The 11,073-nt window shown below is 34.2% G+C and overlaps 1 pseudogene; it reads right to left on the reverse strand.

The window, feature by feature from the left end:
- Positions 1-10,611: 10,611 nt before the first annotated feature.
- Positions 10,612-11,073, reverse strand: part of LOC108467004 (photosystem II CP47 reaction center protein-like) — a 1,663-nt pseudogene continuing 1,201 nt past the window's right edge.

Here is an 11,073-nt window from a genome sequence, read left to right on the forward strand (position 1 = left end):
CGAATCCATCGTATAGATATCATCATCTACATCCAGAAAGCCGTATGCTTTGGAAAAACCTTGTACAGTTTGGAAAGGGGTTTTGATTGATCGATCAAAAAGAAGAATCTACTTCAACCGATATGCCCTTAGGCATGGCCATACGTAACATAGAAATCACACTTGGAAGGGTGGACAATTAGATAGAGCAAAGAGTCTTGTTGTGAAACCGATTGCAAAGGAGGAAATCGCCACATTAAAATTACCTTCGGGAGGTCCGTTTGATATCCAAAAACCGCTCAAAGAATAGTCGACGGTGTAGAGAATGTTGGGGTGAACCGAAAAGTTTGGGTAGAGCGGATCTAAATGTTGGCTAGGTAAGCATCCTCGTAGTAAGAGGAGTAGTTATGAACCTCAGAGACCATCCCCATGGGGTGGTGAAGGAGGGCTCAATTGGTAGAAAAAACCCGCAACCCCTTGGGGTTATCCTCGCACTTGGAAGAAGAAGTAGAAAAAGGAATAAATATAGTGATAATTTGATTCTTCGTCGACGGAGTAAATAGGAGAGATTGTTTCTTTCTTCGTCTTTACAAAAACAAAAAAATATATTTTTAAAGTAAAAAAAAAATGGCGTGTTCACTAAAAAAAAATCCTTTTGTAGCAAATCATTTATTAAAAAAAAAATTGAAAGGCTTAATACAAAAGCGGAAAAAGAAATAATAATAACTTGGTCCAGAGCATCTACCATTATACCCACAATGATCGGCCATACTATCGCTATCTATAATGGAAAAGAACACTTGCCCATTTATGTAACGGATCGTATGGTAGGACATAAATTGGGAGAATTCGCACCTACTATAAATTTTCGCAGACACGAAAAAAAATGATAATAAATCTAAATCGTTAATATTATTATAATAAATTATAATAAAAAATAGAGATTAATTAATGAATTCATTAGTGAGAGGTAAACTTTATGATAAAGATAAAGAAACACAGGAGGAACCCATATACAACTTCGCATTTAAGTATACGCTTTAGGTCAACATATATGTATGTCTCGCTCACAAAGCACGAAGAATAATTGATCGATTCGTGGACGTTCCTATGAAGAAACACTTATGATACTAGAACTCATGCCTTATCAAGCATGTTATCCCATTTTAAAATTGGTTTATTCTGCAGCAAAGAAATGCTCGTCACAATAGGGGTTTCAATGAAGCGAGTTTAATCATTAGTCAAGTCGCAGAAAATGAGGAAACTACTCGAAAGACTAAAACCTCGAGCTCGAGGATGGAGTTATCGATAAAAAGACCCACTTGTCATATAACTATTGCATTGAAAGATCTTGAATTTGAACCACTTGATGATATATGTTTTACCCAAAACCAAAAACACCGGATGGCTAGGATGGCTAAAAAGGGATAAATAAGAACACAAATATGACATATCCTAATATATAGTAGTGGAGGATTATGGGACAAAAATAAATCCACTTGGTTTCAGACTTGGTACAACCCAAAGTCATCATTCTCTTTGGTTTGCACAACCAAAAAGTATTCTCGAGGGTCTACAAGAAGATAAAAACAAGAGATTGTATCAAGAATTATGTACAAAAAATATGAGACTATCTTCCGTGTCGAGGGAATTGCACGATAGAGATTCAAAAAGATGGATCTAATTCAGTGATAATCTATATGGGATTTCCTAAATTATTAATTGAAGATAAGCCACGAAAACTCAAAGAACTACGGATGAATGTGCAAAAGAACTTAATTGTATGAGCCAAAAACTCAACATTGCTATTATAAGAATTGGAAATCCTTATGGGCACCCTAATATTCTTGCCGAATTTATAGCCGGACAATTAAAGAATAGAGTTTCATTTCGAAAGGCAATGAAAAAGGCTATTGAATTAACGAGCAAGCGGATACAAAAGGAATTCAAATACAAATTGCGAGGCGTATGATGACGGAAAAAGAAATTGCACGTGTCGAATGGATCCGAGAAGGTAGGGTTCCTCTACAAACCATTGGAGCGAAAATTGAGTATTGCTCTTATAGAGTTCGAACTATATATGGGGTTTTAGGAATCAAAATTTGGATATTTATAGACAAAGAATAATAAGAATAAGACTCTACTTGTCTTTACGTTCTATTCTGTGATAGAACAAAAAATGACAAATTCTTTGATTTTTTGATTGAACATAAAAATAAAAAAATGAGCAGTTCTAAATTCTATAAGGTTAAATAAAAATTTGATTGATCATTTGATATAATTGCTATGCTTAGTGTGCGACTCGTTGGGTTTTTTAGGCTTAGGATTCAAAAAAAAAAATGTGCGGACCACAGTATAAGCTAATAACTATAGCACTAATAACCAACTCATCGCTCCGGATTATCTGGATCCAAAGAATGAGTCAAGATATGATATATTGGTCATATCATTATAGCAACTAAATTTTTTTTTGCATTAAGTAAAAGACAAAACCAATCTGATTATGAATAGATCGAAATTGTGAAGAAAAATAAAAAGTATGTGGATAAATAGAAGGATGAGAGAAAGAGAGAAACAGAAATAGCAATGAAATGATATAGGATTCCAATGGATCTCATAAAGAGCAATGTAATAGAGCATCAATAGAGATTCATCAATAACTAGATGAATATCTGTTCATTGAAGAAAAAATCAAGAGCCTTAACTTAAGTCAATAAAGACTGAGAAGGTTGACTCAAGAAGAAATTTTATTTTTATTTTATTAAATAAATATTAATTATTAATTATTAAATATTAAATATTAAATATTAAATATTAAATTAAGGCTCCATTGGAGAATTCGCACCTACGCATTAATCGAGAGCGATGGGGACGACGGAACTCGTGAATGCAGAGGATTCTATTGAAAACTAATCCTAATGATTTATCGGGGAGGATGGCGGAACAAACCGAGACCACGCATTTCTTTTTATTCTCGATTCGAGAGGTCATGGGTTAACCCGACAACCGAACTAGAAAAGAGTAAATATTCGCCCTTGAAAATTTGAGTTTAATTTTATTTGATTGTTCAATTTTGTCGATCTGAATCGATATGAATATGATAAAAACAAAATAAAGATTCGTTATAACATTATAACAAAACCAAGATAAGACATTATCTAGAAATAGAATCTGTGTTTAATTCCTTATACTTATATATATATCCAATAGATCCAAACAAGATATACAAATTTCTAATAAATCGATAAAATCGCAAAGCAAAGAATCCCAAGATTCAATTATTCATTAACTACCCGTATATCTTAAGATTAAGAATTAAATATTTTTTATTCATTTTTTTCGTGAGGAGCTGGATGAGAAGAAACTCTCATGTCCGCTTCGTAGTAGAGATGGAATTCATAAACAACAACCATCAACTATAACCCCAAAAGAACCTGATTTAAGTAAACAACATAGAGGAAGAATGAATGGGATATCTTATCGAGGTAATCGAATTTGTTTGATAGATATGCTCTTCAAGCACTTGAACCCGCTTGGATTACATCTAGACAAATAGAAGCGGGCGCCACACGGTGACACGAAATGTACGTTGTGGTGGAAAATATGGGTACGTATATTTCAGACAAACCCGTCTTAAGAACTACGAAACACGTATGGGTTCGGGAAAGGATCTCCAGTATTGGGTAGCTGTCATTAAACCGGCGTAATACTTTATGAAATGAGCGGAGTAGCGAAAATATAGCCGAAAGGCTATTTCAATAGTGGCGTCAAAATGCCTATAAAACTCAATTCATTATTTCGTGATAGGAATATGGAACCAAAGGAAAGAAGTCTTGTCTTGGGAATAAAAAACAATTGTGAGTTTCTTCTTTTTTTGACAAACAATATTTCTTTTTTCTTCGCCCTTTGTTACATTGAAAAAGAGATTTCAAAATGATTCAACCTCGGACCCATTTGAATGTAGCGTATAACAATGGGGCCCGAGAATTGATGTGTATTCAAGTCATAGGAGACGATGAATCGCCGATATGCTCATATCGGTGACGTTATTGTTGTTGTGATCAAGGAAGCGATACCAAATACACCTCTAGAAAGATCGAAGTGATCGAGCTGTAATTGTACGTGCTCAGTAAAGAACTCAAACGCGACAACGGGATGATAATACGATATGATGACAATGTTGCTATTGTCATTGATCAAGAAGGAAATCCAAAAGGAACTCGAATTTTTGGTGCGATCGTCAGAATTGAGATGCTTAAATTTCACTAAAATAGTTTCATTAGCTCCGAGGTATTATAAGACGAGACCCAAGTATAGTTAGAGTATTTAGAGTATTTAAATGGCATAGATTAATTAGTAGATTGTGTCTCACGTAAATACCTTTACTAAGTAAAAAAAAAGACCACGTTGGTTATATCAAAATTCGAGAGCAACAAAAATTTTAGTTTACCATGGGTAAGGACACTATTGTTTACATAATAACCTCTATAAGAAATGGTAATATGAATAGAAAAGGAACGATTCAAATAGGATCTACTAACATCATGAAAACATTGTTAAAATACTTTTACGAGAAAGTTTTATCGATAACGTAAGGAAACATCGGAACGCAAACAAATATTTTTGGTTTTAACCCTACGACATAGAGCGTAATAGAAAAGGACCACATAGAACTATTTTAAATTTACAACGGATCGATCGACCAGGTCTATGAATCTATTCTAACTATCAACAAATTCCTAGGATTTTAGGCGGGATGGGGATTGTAATTCTTTCTACTTCTCGGGTATAATGACGTAATCGGAGGCTCGACTAAAAGGAATCGGTGGAGAAATTTTGTGTTATATATGGTAATCATCCGATATCTGAATTGTATACTGAAACTCTCCATTTGTGCAAAAAAAGAAGAAAAAAGCACGGGTTGTCTAATTGAACTCCTCCTACCCTATGGTAGTTGATACGTCAAGGAAGTTTTACGGAATAAAAGAACAAAAAATGGATTCATGAAGGTTTAATTTAATTAGTAAATCACTCCCACTCCGGATTCCTTTAGATAATGAAGATCGATTTTAGGTTATGTTTCGGAGAGTTTTACCAACGTGGGATAGAGTCAACAAAAGTGAAGTAAGTGCTTATGATTCAACCAGAGGGCGATAATTTATAGACTTCGCAACAAGGATTGAACGATTAGGTAGTTTTTCAACTTCAAGATTTCTTTCGGGGATCCAATTCAAATTTCAAGAAACTTATTTTCTTCCAATAAGCGAATTCGGAAAAATTTAAGGAATAACAACTATGAAAATAAGGGCTTCGCTTCAGTAAAATTTGTGAAAAATGTTGCCTAATCCGTAGGAGGGGACGAATTATCGTAATTTGTTTTAACCCGAGACATAAACAAAGACAAGGATAATCTTTCTATTCTAAAAGAACTCCGAAAGAAAAGAAACTAATCTTAAATAAAGCGATAAACAAATAAAATAGAAGATCTATTTTGACATGAAATGGATATATCCATATATCTCGACTTATCTTTATGAAATGATAAAATATCGCAAAACCTATACCAAAAGTTGGTTCACGTAGGAATGGGCGCAGAATGCACGGAAAAGTGCACGAGAATACCAAAAGGAGTTATTCATGTTCAAGCAAGTTTCAACAATACCATTGTTATTTATTACGTATGTATGGGGTCGGGTAATCTCTTGGTCCTCCGCGAACTTGTGGATTCAAGGGTACAAGAAGGGGACCCTTTTGACGCTCAAACCGCAATGGAAATGCTATTCGAGCGAAGAGTAGACCAAGGTATGCAACGAGTGGAAGTTATGATAAAGGGTCCTAGTCTCGGAAGAGATGCAAGATTACGAGCTATTCGTAGAAGTGGTATACTATTAAGTTTAAACGGATGTAACCCCTATGCCACATAATGGTCGTAGACCTCCTAAAAAAGACGTGTGTAGAAATAAACACTAAAGAGATTTCAAGAGAAATAAATGATTCAATGATTTGATCAAATAAAATAATATTACTATGGTTCGAGAGAAAGTAAAAGTCTCTACTTGACTTTATTACACGGCAAAGGAAGTGTGTTGAATCAAGAATGATAGTAAGCGCCTTTATTATGGACGCTTTATTCATCTCCACTTATGAAAGGCCGTTTACATAATAGGCATTGCGATGCGAAGAGCTTTGCTTGGAGAACTAGAAGGAACATGCATTACACGTGCAAAATCTGAGAAAATAGCCCACGAATATTCTACCATAGTAGGTATTCAAGAATTAGTCCATGAAATTTTAATGAATTTGAAAGAAATTGTATTGAGAGGAATTTGTATGGAACTCATAACGCCTTTATTTGTGCCAAGGGTCCCTAATATGTAATCGCTCAAGACATCATCTTACCACCTTCATCGAAATCGTTGATAATACACAATATGTAGCCACCTAACCGAACCAATTGATTTGTGTATTGGATTACAAATCGAGAGAAATAGAGGATACAGTATAAAAATGCCAAAGAACTTTCACGACGGAAGTTATCCTATAGATGCTATATTCATGCCTGTTCGAAATGCGAATCATAGTATTCATTGTTATGGGAATGATAATGAAAAACAGGAGATACTTTTTCTAGAAATATGGACAAATGGAAGTTTAACTCTGAAAGAAGCACTTCATGAAGCTTCTCGCAATTTGATTGATTTATTTATTCCTTTTCTACATACGGAAGAAGAAAGCTTACATTTATAAAACAATCAACACGATGTTACTTTACCTTTTTTTCCGTTTCATGATAGATTAGTTAAACTAACAAAAAAGAAAAAAGAAATAGCATTGAAATATATTTTATTGACCAATCGTAATTGCCTCCCGGATCTATAATTGTCTCAAAAGTCCAATATACATACATTATTGGACCTTTTGAATAACAGTCGGGAAGACCTTATGAAAATTGAACACTTTCGCATAGAAAATGTAAAACAAATATTGGGCATTTCGAAATTGATTTATCAAAATTTTTAATCCAATGGATTTTGAACCTTCAGTACAATCCAAAGATTCAGACCAGAATTGAATAAATGTATCTAGGGAGAATTCACTTTGTCTTTGAAGTGACTACTCCCTAGATATGCACATCATGATATATTTTTTAATTGATTCAATTTAAAAAGACCTAAAGTTAGGATTTATCAATCGGTAATGTTGCTCCAATACCCAACCAAAGGGCTCTTTGCAGTACCAATCAAAAAACGGTTGTCGCCATCGACGATTTAAATGGATTTTGGAATTTATTAACATTTTCCAAAACGGCATCATTAATAATCCCATGGTCTTGAAACCATTAAAAGAACACCCAATAACTTGTTAGGTATTGTACGAAGTATTTGAAATACAAGAAAGAAATACCATTCAGGTAATATTTCCAAAGGAGTTACAAATGGATCCGCGGGTTCACCAATCATTGAAGGTTCTAGAACCGCTAAGCCCACGTTACAAGCAATAGTACTGAGAATTACTACTGGAAAAATATATAAAAGATCATTGGGCCATGCGGGTTCCCCATAATAATTATGACCTATACCTTTAGCTAATTTAGCTCTTAATACAGGATCGTTCAAGTCAGGTTTTTTTATTATTAGGATAGGTGAATTTTTCTAGATCCATCCCTCAAAGGAACCGGACATGATAATTTTTCGTCATCCGGCTCAAGCAAAAGTCAATCGAATCAAATGGATACAAACGGATACCTATAAAATAAATCTATATTCTATATGTTTAAAATAAATCTATATGTTATCCCCACATATATGAATGGTTCCATATGTAAGAAAAATGTTACCCGATTCCATTTTACGGAGTTACAATCATACATTCCAAGGAATTTCATTTTTACAGGTAAATGCTCAATACCCAAGTAGGCGTACAAAGTTGATTGTGATCAAGTGCTTTATGGGTCATCTTAGGCCTTGCGATTCACCTTTATCCCAAAAATATATCGAGATTTTTTACATACAAAGGATTTACTTGTTACTAATATAGTCTAGTCTTTGCTCTTCTTTAGATCCCTTGTTTCACTCCAATAGTATAATTAAATCGGGTCAATGCGTAAGAAATGAATGCATTTTCATACTATTAAGATAAGAAAGTAAAAAAAACTAAAATCTAATTTTGATTATGCCAAATCACTTATTCTCTGGATCTTACGAGCCCTATTTATACACAACTTCGTCAGTCCGATCATAGAAAAGATTCTCTTCAACCGAACCACCTATCCTTTGTATGGGGCTTACACTGGTTGAAACAAAGACACATTTGGTTGTGAATTCCAATGTAGCAGATAAAGGCATATTTCGCACGGTCCAATCAACAGTTCAAGTCACACACTCCTATAATCCATTTTCTCTTTGGGGAATTCCCTTCAACTATTCATGTCATATCAAATAAATACTAGAATATTGTTGTAGTTGAAAGGAAATATCCAAATACATGTCTTATTTTTTTTCAATAATCCATATTTGTAGCAATGAAATACTATTGTTCCTCCCCAAGTAATAAGATAAATTATTGGTTACAATATAGCTATGGTCTATATTCTCTATAAAGGACCGTAAATGCCTTGCTTACGTATCATTAGGAAATGCATTAACATAAATACAGCAGAAAGAAGGGTAATACAAAAGTGTGTAAACTATAAAACGGGTCAAAGTGGATTGTCCCACACTAGCACTTCCACGTAATAACTCTACCAAAGGCGATCCTATTACCTAATAGCTTCCTAACACACGTTATGATTTTGACCGCCTAATAACCAATTTGGTACCGAGGTAAGGAATAACTTTACGCCAAAAGATGCGGTCAACACACCCGAACCACGCAGAACCCAAGTTAATTCACGAGGTTTTTAAAACCACCATGAGATAGACACGAAATACGTGCAGGATCATCATTAAGACCATCATACTTGCCGACCATCGATGAACTGATCGGATTAACCAACCAAAGTTAGCTTCAATCATTATGTATTGAGCGAAGCAAAAGCCTCGATAACGGTTGGATGATAGTAAAAGTCATAGCAAATCCAGTAGCTACTTGTACCAAAAACAAGTAAGCGTAATTCCTTCTAGACAATAAAATATGTTAACATGGGAGGAACATATTTACTAGTTATATCATCTGCAATCCCACAATTTCGAGGTGCTCTTCAAAGCAATCATAGACTTTATTGAGATAGGTAAACCAAGAGGACCCCGAGAACCGTATATGAGAATTTCATCTCGCATGCTCAAACAAAAACACCCAAGTATTAGTGAAACGGATATGGAATAGAAAGTTGAAACTTCTTAATCTTTTCATTCAATTTTATCCAAAGACACAAAAGAGTGAAAATCCAAAGCTCTTTTTGTAGTTGTAATTATAATGCCAAAAATCAAGTCGGTATGATCGTCTTTATGTTGATTGTTACAGCCTCTTGAATCTTCTATTTACCTACTTATTTCTTTTTCTTTGCTTTGATTTGTTCTTTGTATGAAATGTGGCTTTATTCTTGTTTTCTTTCTTTTGATAGGAATTATTGAAACTTCAGACTCATACCGAACGCGCGATGATTCAATAAAACCTTCAAACTAAGTCCAAAGATTCTTTGAGTAAGAACCATTGGATCATCACTTATTCAATCAATAGAATAGATATAATAAATAAAAATACAAAGAAAAGAAAGGTTTGTCCTTTGATCAAAATAAGCATAAACTAAATGAGAGTTTGAAAGAATAAAAATCTTTCGATTTATAAATAATATAACTCTTTCTTTGAATTTTTTTGAGTCCGTCATGAGGTTTGAATATTAAGTATGAATCATAGTTCAAATACTTTGTGATCCATTTCATATATTACGTGCTCGGATACTAGAATGACTATCGATGGGATAAAACTATCTTGATCAAGATGATGCACCCATTTTCCGTACTATCAATAGGATCAATTATAACAAGTCACACACTCATATTCGGAAATATAGAAACAAATAAATTTCGCGGTCGAACTACCGAAATAGAATGGGGCTAAAAATTCGAGAACTAAAAGTTTCAATTTTTGTATTGAAACGCTAGCTTCGTGATTCTTATGAATCTAATTCATTGAAATTCCATCCAAGAAACGGAAGAATTATAAATCTCCAAAATAATAGATAAGAATATCGCAAATAAAGCCATTGCAACACCCATCAAAGGAGTCGTTCCCATCCAGGCTACCTTACCATATTTCAATTCAATGGTTTCAAAAATCCCTACAGCAGTTTGTCTTGGACTAGATCTAGAACTACCCTCAACGGTTTGTGTAGCCATAAATCTTATTTTGTATTCAAGGAGATCTGTTGACTTTGTATATCATTCTCATTAATAAACAATCTTATCATAGACCCATTGTGATCTTGAAATTATATAATAATGGAAACAACAACCTTAGTCGCCATCTCTATATCTGGTTTACTTGTAAGTTTTACTGGTGCCTTATATATACGCCTTTGGGCAACCCTCTCAACAATTAAGAGATCCATTCGAGGAACACGGGGACTAATTGAAGTAATGAGCCTCCCAATATTGGGAGGCTCATTACTTCAATTGAGATAATGAAAAATCATTTCATTTTTTTAGTTAGAATTTTAGGCGGTTCTCGAAAAAAGATAGCGAAAAAAATTATCCCTAGAGTAGATACTAAGAGGAATGTATAAACCAATGCTTCCATAAATTCGATCGTGGTTTACAATTATAGCTTCCGTACCTGTTTATTTGGAATCATCTCCCGAGTAAAGAAAGAACAAGAATCAAAGAAAAGGTAGCGATTTAAATCAAGATTTTTCCAGCAGCCTATGGCAAATCACAAATAAAAGTAGAAGCGAAAAATAACAAAGCAATCTTGCATCAGACTACTTGTCTTCTTGTAGTTGGATCTCCAAGTTTTTGGAATGCTCCAAATTCCACTTGAGCATCCAAATCTGGATCAATACCAACAAAAACACCTCTGAACAGGGTTCTAGCACCATGCCAAATGTGTCCGAAAGCATGCCCAAAAGTAAACCAACCCCTCGGACTGCTACGAAAA

The sequence above is a fragment of the Gossypium arboreum genome, chromosome 13, assembly GCF_025698485.1.
Source record: "Gossypium arboreum isolate Shixiya-1 chromosome 13, ASM2569848v2, whole genome shotgun sequence".
NCBI classification, from domain to species: Eukaryota; Viridiplantae; Streptophyta; class Magnoliopsida; order Malvales; family Malvaceae; genus Gossypium; species Gossypium arboreum.